This window comes from Haliotis rufescens, unplaced genomic scaffold (assembly GCF_023055435.1).
Source record: "Haliotis rufescens isolate VD_foot unplaced genomic scaffold, xgHalRufe1.0.p SCAF_2, whole genome shotgun sequence".
NCBI classification, from domain to species: Eukaryota; Metazoa; Mollusca; class Gastropoda; order Lepetellida; family Haliotidae; genus Haliotis; species Haliotis rufescens.
Window position 1 is genome coordinate 60,569,584 of NW_025963890.1, and position 17,642 is coordinate 60,587,225.

Genomic DNA, 17,642 nt, shown 5'->3' on the forward strand with positions numbered 1-17,642 from the left:
AAGCAATCGGCTCCTGATCATTGCCTTTCAAAGACGCCATCAAGATGGCAAAGGAAGGCTATTTTGTCCTAAAGAGCACCCAATCTACTTTTTGGGCAAAATGCCATCACAAGTGTCTGGGACTATTTGGACTCAGACCTTTTTGCTAATTAGGGTTATGTGTAATTACTGGCATGGACAAAAGAACTACGGTTTTGTTAGCTGTGGCCTGATAAATCACTGCAATATGTGTTTCTTATGGATAAGTCTTTGGGCAATGGATGACAACGTGAATGGTGATCAATGAACTATCTTGGCCATTTTGTAGCACCTAATGTCTTAAACTTGTGAAGTTTAAAACTGTAATGGCTGTCAGTGCTTAAAGTAGAACATCTCAGGGACATTACATGAAACTAAAGCTTTTCACTTATTTATTGTTACAATAAAACCCAAAGGCTTGAGGCCTGGTTTTCAACTGCATATCCTCAAATAACCGTTCCCTTTACTGAAAGTATTGATTTTCATCCTTTACTTGGGAACACTTACATTATTTTATATTCAAAGACATAGGCCAAACACCATAAAATGATATCATCCCCTCCACTTTATAAAAAAAAAGCAGGCAGATTTATGATCAAAGTTAACAAAAGGTGGCCAACATGTATAGGACATACAGGGGTGTTCAAACTCCAAACTCTCCTATGTGGCCATCAACATTCATCTCCACTCAAATGACATCATTTCCGGCTTGGAAAACACATGCCCAGGCAGTGCAATTTTAAACCAGAAAGTCCTGTTCCTCCAGCCTCGGTAACAGAAGAGTTATACACACTTCCACTATGCACATAAGATGAATTACAATTCACTCAAATTAGGAATGAGTGAGTTTGCTCTTCTACAGGCATTAGCAGAAAGAGAAATAGGTAAGAAATAGTTTCTTTGTCCAGTCTGCTAATGATGGAAATAAACCAGGTCTTCAACCTGACAAGCCAACACTAAACTATCACTCTATTCCTTAACCATAAAAACAAAACAAATAATTCAGATCTGAAACATGCGTTCCTTGAATGTCACTGATACATTTTGCTGACATAAACATATATTCCTCTTCCTCCTTGAGAAGAATGAAGAACAATATATCTGTAAATATGAAACTTCAATGCCAGAGAAAAATCAGTCTTGATTATTTGCCAAAACAGATTCCTTTGGGTTTCAAAGGCAAAATAGCTGTGAAACTTATGTGAATGGATCACTGAAAATCATTAACACCAGGTGTACACAAATCATGAAATCCTAAATAAAAATCCTAAAAAGAAAAGTTAAACCTTGTTTCACAAGTGATAAATTCAGTGTCGCAATGAGTTCTTTTTTTAACTAAAATACCCATTACTTCAACATTGTTCAAAGTGGTTGTAAATTTTTCACTTAAAGATGCATTGCAAAATCCTCCAAAACCCACAAGCCTTTAACATATCATAGCACTTGCAACGTGAACATCCAAGCCTGCAAACAAGACACAAAGAAACAATACATTCTACAAATCCTTTGAGAAAGAAAATCTTGTCTAATTTTTTGCTCCACTGCCATGTCAAATGTTCCTCTCTTGTCACAAGCAGGAAGAAGGAAGGGCTTTTTTGGTCGATGAACTTTTTGCCAACATAGACCTGGTGCATTAGGCCATAATGGTTCTCTACATCGATTGGCACTTGTTTCTGGGATCTTTGTCAGTCCCTGTTTCTATCAATATGGAGAACTCACAAACTTTCAATTTTACATGCCCACTGAATACTTGTAAAGTTGCCCTTGCTCAAATTTCAAAAGAAAAACATTCATGTTAGCTCTTTTTATTAAGCAATCAATGATCACTTAAATGTAAATCGTCATGGCAAGTGGAGTTTCACTGGAAACAATTTATAAACATGTTAGAAATAGTCTGAGTCAATATGTGCATTGATTTTATGCTATAATTACATTAATCACTCAACAAGAAGACAGAAATTAATCAAACCAAAGAGAAAATATAATATCTTAGCGACTCCACCAAAACCATCTAAACATCAATGACTTCATTCTGAAATACAAAATATCATGTTTGTTTATTTGTTTGTTTAATGCCGCACTCAGCAATATTACAGCTATATGATGGCGGTCTGTAAATAATCAAGTCTGGACCAGACAATCCAGTGATTGACATCATGAGCATCAATCCATGCAATTGGGATTGATGCGTGCATCAACCAAGTCACCGAGCCTGACCACCCGATCCCGTTAGTCGCCTCTTACGACAAGCAAAGTCGCCTTTTAAGGCAAGCATTGGTTGCTGAAGATCTATTCTACCCCGGATCTTTACTTAAAATGGAAATCAGTTCAATATCTTACTCACATAATGTCACAAGTATTCAGATGGGTTCCTTGAAGGCAGATATTACCTATTCCTCAACACAAATGATGAAGTTATTATTCAGCAGAGAAGGTACGTTCAACTTCCAACTTCAGTTCCAAGTTCTATGAAATTGCTCTCATCATCAATAGCTGTTATCATGGTCTACCTTATCAGGCTTCTTTCAAAAGTGTTGCAATACAATACAAAACATACAAATAAAATATGCTCCGTGGTAAATACCGTGTTATCATAAAACTTTCATACTCATTTCCGTCTGACAAAGAACATGTATAAATAATAGAATAAATCACACAGTGAAGATAAGCCTTCGGTGAACCTCCTGTTCTCAGATTGTCGTTCTTCGGAGTTCCAGAGTTCTACCTTCATTAAATTAACAAAGCTGAGCCCACAGAGGGTGAATCCATTATTATTCTATCTAAATGTTGGCAGAACTTCTCTTTATTTTGGATTAGTCAATATATAGTGGACCATTCCCATAGATGCATATCACAGGACTTAACCAATAAGGGCTTTGAAAAATGCATAACAGTGGGTAGATAATGATGTGGATAATTGCTTCTGCTAAGTTTACAAAGATAATGAAACACAATGGTATCGATATGCCTATTATTAACTATTTTAATGAAATAATCTTAAGTTATATTTCTTTGGTGTTCTTTGGCAAATTATTCCAAAAACATAAAGGTGACAAAACCCCTTATGATATTCATGAGAAATCTCTGCCAAAAGCAGATTCGATTGTATGTGTTAATGGATTGTTATGAAATGTTTGACATATTTCCAGAAGAACTACCAGAGAATATGAGTAATATTCATCAGTTCAAAACCATACCAAAAAAAACTCTGAAACCTTTTAATTTCATTTATTTGATACATTGTTTGACACCAATCTGGATTGGTTCCGGTTAGAACTGCTCGCCAGCAAGCTAAGCTGGTTCTAAGAGGATGCACTGATTGGTTGGTCAGGCTCGGTGACTTGGATGATTGTGTGTCATGGTGGTCACATGATCGTTGGTGTGTTGTGGATTGCTGCTCACATTATCAATCATTGCATTGTCTGGTCCAGACTTATTATTTACAGACCATTATCATAAAGCTGGAATATTGCTGAGTGCAGCATTACACAACAAACAAACACACAAAATACTTATATCCCAAAGGTGATGAAACATCATGGTCATGTGAACGTCAACCACATGGTCCACCTCACTTTCTTGTCTGTCTCTCTATAGAGATATTATTTATATTTAAGATAGCGACACGATCGATCGCAAAGAGCAATGAAGAACAAACGTGGTTTATTTCAAGATAAAACATTGTTCTATAATGACGTCACCTCTTGAGATTCGAACATGTGCACGCAACTTGATGATGTTGTATATTGGACGACGTTATTTTTGAGAGGGGAGTGTTGAGTGAGTTGTTGCCAAAAGATGTAACTGGGGTACGCAGATTAACGCAATGGTCAAACAATCGCATCCAAAAGCGTGAGAGATATGACAATCAGTACTAAGGGAAAAGATACAGGTAATCGATGAGAGGATTGTGAGAATATGCGGGAAATCCCGACCTGTGTTCATAAAATGGACTTGTCCGACATTGCCGAGGTCGGCTTCTACTGAGGGAGTCATCATTATTTAAATACGGGAAAATCTTTTTAAAGCTTGTACATTTTATCACCATACTTAAAGAGGCTGTGCATAATGTTACCCATATAAGAAACAAACAACTTCCACTCGTCTTTATCGTACAATAAAACACTGCATGGAGAATTAACCACTCATGAGTCGTTTATTTCTTGAATAGATGTTGGTCACCCACTACACATTTCTCATGAGCCAAAAAATATCTCTAAAATATAATTGGTTAAAGAAAGTATTAATGCATAGAAAAAGATACAATTGAGTAATAACATGTCAATGAAGATACATAACACTAAATAACAGTTGAATAATAATTAATTGAATAATATGATGAGAATTAGTCAGTGCTTAATTAAAGAGGGATCGCCAGGGGCACTTAGCACAAAACAAAGTTCAGTTTACAACCCGGACATCAGAGCAGGGTCTTTCCTAGTTACGACAAGTTAAGAAAAATATATGCAAGGAAAATTTGATAATAATATAATAATGCATTTTCTGAAATAATTAAACTTAAAATGAGCACTATGACAGTATCCTGACAGAATCCTTACTTGCACTATAGTCTAACATTGCCAGTCAACTCATCTTTGTGGAATCTGAATTTCAGAGGTTCACTGAAAAATATACAAGAAATCCCCAAACTGTCAGTGTCATTTTCTATATTTACACCTCAATGAGGGTCTTCCTGAAAGCACACTGCCACTTTAGAGTAAAATACGGATACTTCAGTTCCCACAAGGACAAATGGCACAATATTATGCAGTATAATGGTGATTCATAGCCATATAAACCGGCCTGTTCCTTCTTTGCTGAAGCCATCATAAACTACCAGTGTTTGATCTGCTCTTGAAGACAATGGCCACCAAGAACATTGACTCCCAAGCTCAGGTGCAAACACACACAGTTAGCGGTCCTCAGTCATTATGTTTATGGTCAATAGCCCTGTGTGTGACATTTACGAATGTGGCAATGTCTTTTGTTAAATAGCATGGTTTTATTTGACCATAAAAACAAGTACTTTCCCTAATGTGTTCTTGCTCATTTGGCTTCCAAACTCAAAACTGCGAAAAGTAAGTAAACTTAGCATTGACAATTAAATGATGTCACATGTTATTACATAAAGGATAACAGAGTGAGTCAGTTTTTAGGGCTGAACTCCACTTTGAACAATACTTCAATCATATCACTGTGTCTGCTTCCTGTAAGAAAGCCCAAATCGATGAAGGTCACAGATGTTGACCACTTTACTGAAACCAATGGGTATAGTGCTCCCAGACCAAACATCATCTTCTAGAAGAATATGGGAACTCAAAACCATGGAGTGAGTGAGTGAGCGAGTGAGTTGCGTTTAATGCCGCTTTTAACAGTATCCACGTTATATCATGGTATGTCAGCTTTATGTGGGAGAAAAGCCTGAAGTGATTCAGACATTAGACATTTACCACTTCGATGAAACCCACGACGCCTCAGACTGGGCCACCGGTGACCTCAAAAGTGCCTGGATCCATTGAGGGATGTAAATGTACAGCAAATTGAAGCATCTGGGCCCCCAAAGATTACCCAGCCAGGATTTTTTTTGTTTTTTTTGTATAGCACCGCCAGTTACGACGGGGGTCTGTAAATAATCGAGTCTGGACCAGCATCAACCAAGTCAGCGAGCCTGACCACCCGACCATTAGTCGCCTCTAACGGCAAGCATAGTAGCCTCTTACGACAAGCATAGTAGCCTCTTGCGGCAAGCATGGGTTGCTGAAGACCTGTTCTACCCTGGATCTTCACGGGTCTGCACAGCCAGAAAGATATTACTCAATATGAAAACATCTACAAAATGTTTTGTGCTATCTAACCTTGAACTGGCAAAGTTTATAAATCGAAAAATGTGGACAAGAACCATGATTTGCTATTTCATATACGACTTTTCTCCAAAACATCAGTTGATTTATTATGCTGATTTGCAAAATTGAAATGTTGCTTCTAAAGATTATATGTTCTTAATTTTGGAAACAGAACTGTTTTTAGTCTAAAAAAGTTTTCCAGCTGCAGCGACTCAACACTGCTTGTTCCAAGACATGTTTCAAATCATGAAAAATAGGTCACTGGGTGACATTTTAGTGTGCATCTGTGCATGTGTTGTTGTTTAATTCAGGGTTAGAATTGGTTCCCAGAAACCTATGCTGGTCGTAAGCGACAACGTAATGGATTGAGTGGTCAGACTTGGGGACTTGTTCATGGTGTATCCTGGTACCCAGATGGCATGGATTGTTGCTCACAATATCAACCACTGGATTGTCTGGTCCAGACTTGATTGTTAACAAGCTGCCATCATATTCCTGGTATATTACTGACTGTGATATCAAACAACAAAACATACACACACAGACACACACTCATATCATAAAACATTTCATATTAATTTTGAGTTCTTCACGTTATCCGAGACTATTGCTACTCCCTTGTCATGTAGTCTTATCCAATTGTTATCAAAGACTTTATCCTTTCCAGAGACCCTGATTCTTGAAACACAAAAGCATTAATTATTCTCTAAAGAACCGATAATTACATACATATCAATGCCAGAGCTTTCCCCGGGTACTAACTCAAGCAATAATGGTACCCCAGGGAGCCACAAACCATGACATAATATGGCCAGGCTTACTTACTTATACATTCAAATTAGGCACTGACAGATCAATATGGCTTAGAGGAGGGACCTTTAACAGTGATCTCAGATACAGAGTATGGGAATCACTCAGGGTTTACCAGACACAGACACAGACACACAAAGACACAGACACAGACACAGACACAGATACAGAAGCAGAAGCAGACACACACACACTTGAAGAAAAAGATCTCATTGGTCTTGCAACAAATGTGAATTACCCAGTTTCCAGGATGAAGCAAGTATATGCTAGTGACAGAAAGTTTCCAATACAGGAGTCGTCCTGTGCCATGACTGTATAATTTATATTTTTTAATTACTTTTTTCACTAAAAGCCTAAGGCAAGTCTACTTTCCTTGATTAGGAAGGTTCTCAGGTAAAAAGTATATTACAACTACTTTAAAGAAACTTTTCATAGACAAAGTGATTGTCTATCCAAATCAGCTGTCTGCCCTTCTGTCAATGATGACCTACAGTCATGTGGCCCAGAAACCCTTAAAGGTAATATATTTTGTAATTAAAGGCTATGAAAGCAGTCCGACCCAGACATTGTTGAACACGACTAAAGGCAATATGTATGGCACCATATCTGTATATGGCTACACCCAGACATTAAGGATCAACACATGATAGGCCAACATGGCTACACCCACATATTGAGGATAACACCACTACCCCAATATGGCTACACCCAGACATTGAGGATCAACACACGATACCCCAATATGGCTACACCCAGACATTGAGGAACAATCAGTTACAGGATGCTATTGCTTAAATACACAGTTGTCGTGGAACTAACCACTGATCTAAAGACTCCTACCAACATTTTCATTAAAAGCTTAAGTACACTTAATCATTACTCCTCCTGGGATGTAGTCAGCAACACAGAAACAAATTCGACCAAGACATCCAAAACAGACATCAATTATGTAGATTTCAATGCAATATACGTCAGAACATCTTTCGGGACAATTGTTGAATTTCATCCTCATGTGAGAAAACCAAATCAAAATCTGCAAGACAAATTTGTCCCAGACAGTATGAGGATTACCTCTCTCAAGTTGCCATTATGTGGTCAATTTGGCCTGATTTCACCGATATTTAAATATTTAGACTATAGATGGATGGGGTAATTGTCACATCGGACAGACAATATGATGAGCTACTGCACGAATCTCACCAGGGATTTGCATTCATTATCACAACTCCAACCTACACGAACACCCATTTCATCACCTCTGAAACAGATGTGGTCTATGCTCTATGATTCAAAACTGATTCTCCTAATTAACTGTATTGAAAGTTAAATCTTTTTAAAAATATAGATTTTTGCAAAATAATCAAAATAAACACCAAAAAGCAAATGACCTGACATCTTATGTTAAAAAGAAATCAACAACCATATTTACCAACTGATAGCAAATGTGATTTTTTCGAAAATATACGTGACCTAGTCACTGTTTTAGTTGGAAATAGTTTCTCAACAGTTTCAATCTTGTTGAGCGATTCACATAACGTGGATCAATGTTCCACCCAAATTGAAATCCTGATGCAAGAACATCATTTATCCTAATGCTAAAAGACTGCTCAGCTTGGATTATGCTTTCAAACCATGCACTCAACATGCTAGATTTTGCTGAACATTACAAATCCTCTACATGATAACATGTGCAACTTAAAGTGTCCTTCCCACCTCACTAAGCTGAAGGACATAGGGTCAGCTTAAACCACAGATGTAGACCTCTAGGGCATCATCACTGGGACCAATCAGAGGTCTAGCATTCCAGGAGACAACTGGCATGTGGTATTCATGAATCATGACAGCGACTCCAATGTTCGATGAGGTCACACTGGCAAACAAACATGAATTGAATGTGCAGATCTCATCACAACCTTGACAGCAACTCCAATGTTCGGTGAGGTCACACTGGCAAACAAACATGAATTGGATGTGCAGATCTCATCACAACCTTGACAGCAACTCCAATGTTCTATGAGGTCACACTGGCAAACAATCATGAATCGGATGTGCAGATCTCATCACAACCTTGACAGCAACTCCAATGCCTGATGAGGTCACACTGGCAAACAAACATGAATTGGATGTGCAGATCTCATCACAACCTTGACAGCAACTCCAATGTCCGATGAGGTCACACTGGCAAACAAACATGAATTGGATGTGCAGATCTGATCACAACCTTGATAGCCACTCCAATGTTCGATGAGGTCACACTGGCAGACAAACATGAATTGGATGTGCAGATCTCACCACAACCTTGACAGTGACTCCAATGTCCGATGAGGTCACACTGGCAGACAAACATGAATTGGAAGTGCAGACCTCATCACAACCTTGTATTGGTGTGTCAACTTTAATGGATGTAGAGACTTGAATGGGTTTTAAAAGCTGACAGTCTGACAGGACAGGACAGAAGCAACAACAGATTCCAAGGCATACACAAATTTCAATGCTACATACTTAATGTTTGGTGGTTTGTTTGACATGCATGAAAAGAACAGTAACTCTTCCTTATAATTTCTTATTGGCACCTTTGCCTTGAGATTTTGATGATGCCTTCAAATAACAACGTATGTTATCATCACACTCAAATCACCATACACCTAGTGATCACATGGCAAGGGAGGCAGCCATGTTGTATTTTCGAAATGGCACCAATATCATGAGCCCCGGAAAGCTGTTGGACACATTTTCTCTGTTAAATGTATGGACTTTAAAAGTGCAAAAATGGAAAGTGTTCTACATTCATCTCTAATGTTATTTCTTGTGTTCAAACTCTCATTTCAAAAATGGATTGTACGTCGAAGTTTGAAAACGGCAACCAGTTACCTGATTCACGAGTGAGGTAGTGATTTAATTGGATAATCTGGATCCTCTTATAAACTGAAAACTTCGCAGTATTTTTTGTAGATATACAAGGTGTTACATGATAATTATGTTCCAAGCCTATGGCAAACCGTAAGGATACAAGAGAGCTGAGTGGTTGATATGACAAATGCCCAGTAATTTGAAGGCGGCACTGAAATTTACATACACCTAGAAATCTGGTGTCATATCCAGACAGATGATTACACAGGATATTCTCAACTGTACTGACAATCTGTGCAGAACACAAATCACACTGACATAGCCAGACAATATAGGATTATATAGACCAGGGTATCCTCAACCACAAGGCCATCACTGTAAAACACAGAGATCACACAGCACTAACATAGCCAGACAATATTGGATTATATAGACCAGGGTATTCTCAACCACAAGGCCATAAGTGTAAAACACAGAGATCACACAGCACTGACATAGCCAAACAATATAGGATTATATAGACCAGGGTATTCTCAACCACAAGGCCATCAGTGTTAAACACAGAGATCACACAGCACTGACATAGCCAGACAATATAGGATTATATAGACCAGGGTATTCTCAACCACAAGGCCATCAGTGTAAAACACAGAGATCACACAGCACTGACATAGCCAAACAATATAGGATAATTACAGACCAGGGTATTCTCAACCACTAGGCCATCAGTGTAAAACACAGAGATCACACAGCACTGACATAGCCAGACAATATAGGATTATATAGACCAGGGTATTCCCACCCACACAGACCATCAGTGCAGAACACAGAGATCACACAGCACTGACATAGCCAAACAATATAGAATTATATAGACCAGGGTATTCTCAACCACAAGGCCATCACTGTAAAACACAGAGATCACACAGCACTGACATAGCCAGACAATATAGGATAATTACAGACCAGGGTATTCCCACCCACACAGACCATCAGTGCAGAACATGGAGATCACACTACACTGACATAGCCAGACAATATAGGATTATACAGACTGTGAGAGAGCATGTCAATTATAGATTCTTTCAAAGTTTATGCATTTTGTGTGAAGGGCTTACTGCATGTTGCTTCAAATTCAATATCATTAGTGTATTGATTTGGATAGCGGAAGCTTCGATTTTTTCATTGAAGAAACTGATGAATCTTTGCTTCCATTGCTGTAATGTGTTATTTGAGATAGGACAATTCCAACAAATATCCCTAATGTGTTTAACTTACTTGAATGGATAATCAAATTTGTGTATGCAATGGCATATTTATCAGATTTACATTCATTGATTTTAAGTCCCAAGGTTTGAAAGGGGAAAATTCACTAAATGTCTCTAATGTCTCTCTGAATCGAACTCCAAATGTCTCTGATTTATTCTTATGAGTGAACCAAATTGTGCGTAATGGAATAACGTTGAAATGAGGCTTACATTTCCACCGTTAAAGTGTCATATGAATAAAATTACAATTAATAACAGACAAAGTGATATTTTTAGCTTATAATTCATCAAAATTCTGCTACCTCTATAGTCATTTAGCCATTACCTTGGGGGGATTTCCAAACAGGATTGATTCAAACAGGATTGATTCCCATGTATCATCGTTGATTCCATTTCGGCAGATAATTGAGTCTGGTTATTCTCTGGCATTGATGTTTTATATTTACAACGCTTCAGCTTCCCATATGAGTGAGTGAGTGAGTGAGTGAGTGAGTGAGTGAGTGAGTGAGTGAGTGAGTGAGTGAGTGAGTGAGTGAGTGAGGGAGTGAGTGAGTGAGGGAGTGAGTGAGGGAGTGAGTCAGGGAGTGAGTCAGGGAGTGAGTGAGTACTGGGTGGGTGAGGGAATGAGTTATAGAGTGAGTTGGGATTTGGTTAAACAAACACTCTCCTTTTTTGATGAAGGCATAAGTGTCGGTGACAATCACTTCCATTCCAATAAATATTGCCAAAGTAAATTATCATAAAAAAAATTCCAAGTAAAAATTGTTTCATGAAAAATAGTACAAAGGAACAACTTCACCGAAGGAACAGATACTCTTTGACACAAACACCTGTACCAAAACACATTTGAAGTTAAAATCTAACTAAATTCTATCTTCAATGATGCTGCAGCTTCTAAATGGCACTTACAGATAACATGGGCACTCACTCACACACTCAGAACCCACCTACCCTCCCTCCCTAATTCTCTTTCTTTCTTTTTCACTCACTCACTCACTCACTCACTCACTCACTCACTCACTCACTCACTCACTCACTCACTCACTCACTCACTCACTCACTCACCCACCCTCCCTCCCTCATTTTCTTTCTATTACACACACTCTCTTTTTTTCTCACTCACTCACTCACTCACCCACTCACCCACCCTCCCTCCCTCACTCATTTTCTTTCTATTACACACACTCTCTTTTTTTCTCACTCACTCACTCACTCACTCACTCACTCACTCACTCACCCACTCACCCACCCTCCCTCCCTCACTCATTTTCTTTCTATTACACACACTCTCTTTTTTTCTCACTCACTCACTCACTCACTCACTCACTCACCCACTCACCCACCCTCCCTCACTCATTTTCTTTCTATTACATACACTCTCTTTTTTTCTCACTCACTCACTCACTCACTCACTCACTCACTCACTCACCCACCCTCCCTCCCTCACTCATTTTCTTTCTATTACACACACTCTCTTTTTTTCTCACTCACTCACTCACTCACTCACTCACTCACTTACTCAGCCCTCCCTCTCCCCAAAGGTGAACTGAGAGATTGGCCCCAAAAGACGTCTCGGATTACTTCCCACACTTCCGTCCAGCTGCACGTCCCTTGGTGTCCTCAAACTGACCATCATTGGTCACCCTGATGGATTAGACGATGTTCCTAATGAAGGAGGGTAATCCCAGACCTGTGACTTTTCTCACCTGTTGCCTCCAGTGCTGTCCTGAGTGGGCAATCACTCACTCCTGACGAGCACAATGGCACCGGTCAAGCTTACCTGTGTGAAAACCAGGATCAATGGACAGAGCCGTGATAAATGGACAGCTTAGCAGATTAACAGAAGTATCCATCTTCCCAACCTTCATTCAATAATACATGAGGATGTCGAGTATACTTGTAAACTGTTGACTGATAGAGTGAACTTGCTATTTGATCTTATTCGGTCTTTGTTTTCCTGCCAAGTGTTTTTTAAAGTAATCTTTGTTATTTGTCATCAACAAATTAGCGCACACTTTTTCATCACCAAATGCCCAGGTGGGCATTTGTGTTCCCTCTAAGAATAGTTTTATTGTTTATGATCTTATGCCAAACTTTTTTTAAACACATGGATGACAGTCTGCTAAAGCAGCCTTTTGGGCGAAATGCAGCCTGAGCTTTGAGAACAACAACAAAAGACACAGTGAGTGAGTGAGCGAGTGAGTGAGTGAGTGAGTCAGTGAGTGAGTCAGGGAGTGAGTGAGTGAGTCAGGGAGTCAGGGAGTGAGTGAGTACTGGGTGGGTGCGTGTGTGCGACCGTGCGAGAGGTAAGCCATAAGATTATAGACATTTACCAGCTTGGTGAAACTGAGAAGCATGGTTATGATGCTGACAAACCAATGACCTCAGTTACAGTGAATCTTGGTTTCCAAACAACAACAACCAGATCTTGGCACCCCCTAAAGGACACAACTCGCCACATTGAGTGGTGATGCTGTGCCAACTTGGCAACCCATGCCTCACAACCTTCGTACCAAGTTTCAAATGGCTATACAGACAAAAAAATAGATACAAATTCACTTCAGATATTTGTATCATGGCCCAGTCAGATCCATCATCCAATCAAAAATAAATAAAAGCAACAAAAAACGTTTCCATACCCACAAGAAATCTTAAACAAAAACAAAAGAATTACTATCAAATAGTATTCACAAAAGGTGAGCATGTCCTGCCCCACTGATGTCACCCATCATGAACACATGCAAAGGCAAGTCAATTGTTAGACGGAAAAAGTATTGGAACATCTGGTACAAGTCAACATAGGATTTGCATCAGACATCAATTTGGTCCTTGATGCATCAAAATCGGATATGTCCTCCAAATGACTACCAAAAATACTTTTGGAAAGCTTCACTAAGGCCTTTATCGTTGCACCTTGATCAAAAGACTTTCAAAAAAAATATGTATGCTACTCTGTGTCCTAAGTTTGCAACAAGATCCTCCATAAGTCACAAGAGCAAGCCGTGCTTCATGATTCAAATCCAAAGAAACATTTCTTGTTCATACGAAATTACACTGACAAAGATATGAAAAAAAAGTAGGTTACTGCATGAATGAAAAAGCACATGTTCCTTTCTCAAGCCAAACAACCCCCTCTGTTTACAAATACAGCTTAGTATGAAAGCATTGATGTCAGTCTTCAATACATCACTTTTCCTTTCAATATGAACTAAAGACTTGACATTTGATCTTGAGATAAAAATAACAAGCAGCTCTCTGTTGACAACATACTATTTACCTACCACCGATCCCATTATAGACCCTCAGATGGATTTAGGGGGGAGGTAGCATAGCAATAAAGTCCAAAAAACACTTTTCCTAAACATATTCATTACAAAGTCCTCAAATTATTATTTTTGAATCTATGAAAATAGTTTGTGAGTCAAATAGCCAATCGTGAGAAGATATCAAACCCATTCATACTTCAGCTTTGAAAATACTTCCAGACTTTTGCAGTCAATTTGATTCTATGATTGAAAATCCTTTCAATGGCAGACAGTTTTAATCCGAATGGATTTTATGACCACAGTCGATTTCACTCCCACAATGCTACCTGTGACAGACCGCAAGTCAAGGTGGGATATTTTCAAAAGGGTCATGGGTGTGGAAACATTATTCTGACAGGTGAAAAGATTTTCTCAGGGAATGTCAGTGAATATCCAGACAATAACCGTCAGATTTAATCTTGTCATGAAAAAAAATAAAATGGCATGAATGCAGGGTATTGCAATTTTCATGAGAACAACAAACACAAATCTCGTAATCACCAGCCCAGCCCAACCCAACCCCTACCCCAAGCCACAAATAAAATGAAACCTCAGCCAACTCAATGTCATCAATGGACAATGGATAGGTTGACAACACAGTTAACATAGAGACGTACACGTCTGTACAATGCATTTGACACACACAATAGCCAGGTAAGTTGGGTGTGTGGCGATTTGTTTCACCTGCGTAACCTTCAAAGGCATTTGATCGCTTTGATTGATATCAACGTGTCATAAACATCAATGTGGCCGAGTCTCACGACTCCCACCAACTGATCATGCAACAACGCCCACCAACATATATTTCTGTTTTGTGTGCAAGAAGGTGTCACAGCAATTCTGAACTGCTGGGGTGTAAAAATGTGTTTATAGAAGGTTAATCTTCCAGAGCATAATGCAACCGTTTGAACCATCGGTCCACAATGGGCACAATTTATTATCAATCAGTGTCATCTTTTTCGAATCAGACCTCCATTGCAGCAAGAAATATAAACTCACCTTCAATGTACCGGTACCTAAGATCTAAATCAAGCTCCATATTTCATCTTATATTCTTCTTTATTACACTAACCCGTGAAGATTCCGGGGTAGAATAGGTCTTAAGCAACCCATGCTTGCTGTAAAAGGTGACTATGCTTATCGTAAGAGACGACTCGTTGGCACGCTGACTTTGTTGATGCAAGTCATCGATCCAAATTGCGTTGATCGATGCTCATGATATTTATCACTGGATTGTCTGGTCCAGACTCGATTATTTACAGACTGCCGTCATATGGCTGGATATTGCTGAGTGCAGTGTTAAACAACAAACAAACAAACAAACAAACCTCACTACATTAAAGTGAAAAACATGTTTTCTTAAAAATCAATAATTCTATAAATGTTGACTCAAAGTAAGAAATTTGTTATTACATTCCATTCACGGATACAGGTTAAGTCAAATTGAGTGAAGCCTTGTTTACACCATTGTTCATCGCTTTGAACTATGCTTCATCATGGTTTCGGCAGAACATATTTTTTACACTTTGCTGCTGAAATCAGATGTGTTAAAAAGTTTTGTTTGTTTGTTTGTTTGTTGTTTAACGCTGCACTCAGCAATATTCCAGCTATATGACGGTGGTCTGTAAATAATCGAGTCTGGACGAGACAATCCAGTGATAGACATCATGAGCATTGATCCATCAATTTGGATATGATGACATGCACCACCCAATCCCGTTAGTCCCCTTTTACAGCAAGCATGGGTTCCTGAAGACCTATTCTACCCTGAATCTTCAAAATACACAGTATTTAATCCTTACTGACTCAAAGTGCTAATTCACAGATTGAGAATACACATCCATATAGCTTCTCTAAACTAGTGGACTGATTTCAGTCATGAGTGAGTGAGTTGAGCGAGTGAGTTTGGCTTTACGCCGCTTTTAGCAATATTCCAGCAATATCACGGTGGGGGACACCACAAATGGGCTTCACACATTGTAACCCATGTCGAGAATCGAACCCGGGTCTTCGGTGTGACGAGCAAACGCTTTAACCACTAGGCTACCCGACCGCCCCGATTTCAGTCATGACACACAATATGTAATAAATCCAAGTAGCAGAAATTATGTGAAGGGCACTGAACTGAAGTAATTAAGTAGCAAGAGATAATCAAACCTGTATTTCAAACACCTTCAACAGTTTTTGGGAAGCTATTCAACGGATGGTGTATCAAAAGTTTGGATAGATACAAACTTATACACAAATATGAATACACATTTCATGTGAAAGAGCAGTTACTTTCTGTTATACCACTAGGGTGCTTTATGTTCATTGTTTCGGCAGGTTGTTATTATTCGTAACATCCCTGAGCTCACAATGTGATGAGGTTGGACAAGTTGATTCGGGAGTGAGTATGGTTTTATGCCGCTTTTAGCAATATTCCAGCAATATCACGGCGGGGGACACCAGAAATGGGCTTCACACATTGTACCCATGACGGGAATCGAACCCGGGTCTTCGGCGTGACGAGCGCACGCTTTAACCCGACTGCCCCAAGTTGATTTAGGAGAAATTGGAGCATGGTTCACAGTTAGCATCCGTGCATCTTGGTCGAGGCTGACATAAGTTAGTAGGGTCCTCCCTCTGCAGGGGGTATGGACTTCAACACACTCGGCTGATGTCTCATGCCTTAAAGTCCATGTAACCCTTGAGGATGGTGCTAATGTATAAACAAACAGCTGTTCTCTGCATAGTTCAAGAAAGAAAAATTTGACATGTAATGGGCAGTTTTTTTCTGAAATCTGACAAGTCAATATATTTGTTAGTGGTGGGAAGATACATCGTTGCATCATTGGATCGCGATATTTTACCTCTCAATACAAGTATCAATCACAGTCGCATACTAAGTAAAAAAATATTGATTCATACCTTAAATGTTTGCTATAATATACATTACATCAAATACTAATTAGTAGTGAATATTAGAAGTTAAAACGTAATTTTTTTTCATCCATTGCAAAAGTGTGCCAGTTATTTGGCAATCTTGTCTTTGAAAAAGATGCCTTACACACCACAGATAAAGCCCATGCAAGTATTGTGATACATTTCGGATCATGAGGATCGTATCATGATACGTATCAGATCGCACAGTTGGTGTATCGTCCCAGCCCTGATGTTTGTCATGGTACCCAATTAACCATGTTTCACTGTAGTTGCAAAGAAAGTAGGCAATGACTAACATGCACATGTGTAGATGACTTCCAGCCTTCTTACTGAAGGGGCCAAAAGTTAATGTGACATCGTTACCCAGAGTAAATGTGTTTGGTTTATCACTGCTTTGAACAGTATTAAGTTTTATCATGGCAAATCAGCTTTATTATGGTGGAAAGTGTGAAATGATACAGATCTAAATTATTTCGCATTTTGTTGAAACCCGAGAGCACAGGTATGGAGCAGACAAACCACGAAACATAATCAGGGCAAATCTGGGATTCAAACCCAATATCACATGTTTCATGCACGCAAGGGGCACAACTGCACCTCTTTGATCACTATTACATGTGTCT

General features: G+C 39.0%; 2 protein-coding genes across 3 annotated transcripts in view; both read right to left on the reverse strand.

The window, feature by feature from the left end:
* Positions 1-2,413, reverse strand: part of LOC124142173 (heparan sulfate glucosamine 3-O-sulfotransferase 5-like) — a 132,248-nt gene extending 129,835 nt beyond the window's left edge. The window contains exon 1 of the mRNA XM_048400280.1: positions 2,363-2,413. The gene's annotated coding sequence lies outside the window, so the exon portion shown is untranslated. The remainder of the gene's footprint in view (positions 1-2,362) is intronic.
* LOC124142205 (heparan sulfate glucosamine 3-O-sulfotransferase 1-like) overlaps positions 1-17,642 on the reverse strand; it is a 287,594-nt gene that overhangs the window by 142,141 nt on the left and 127,811 nt on the right. The window lies entirely within an intron of this gene.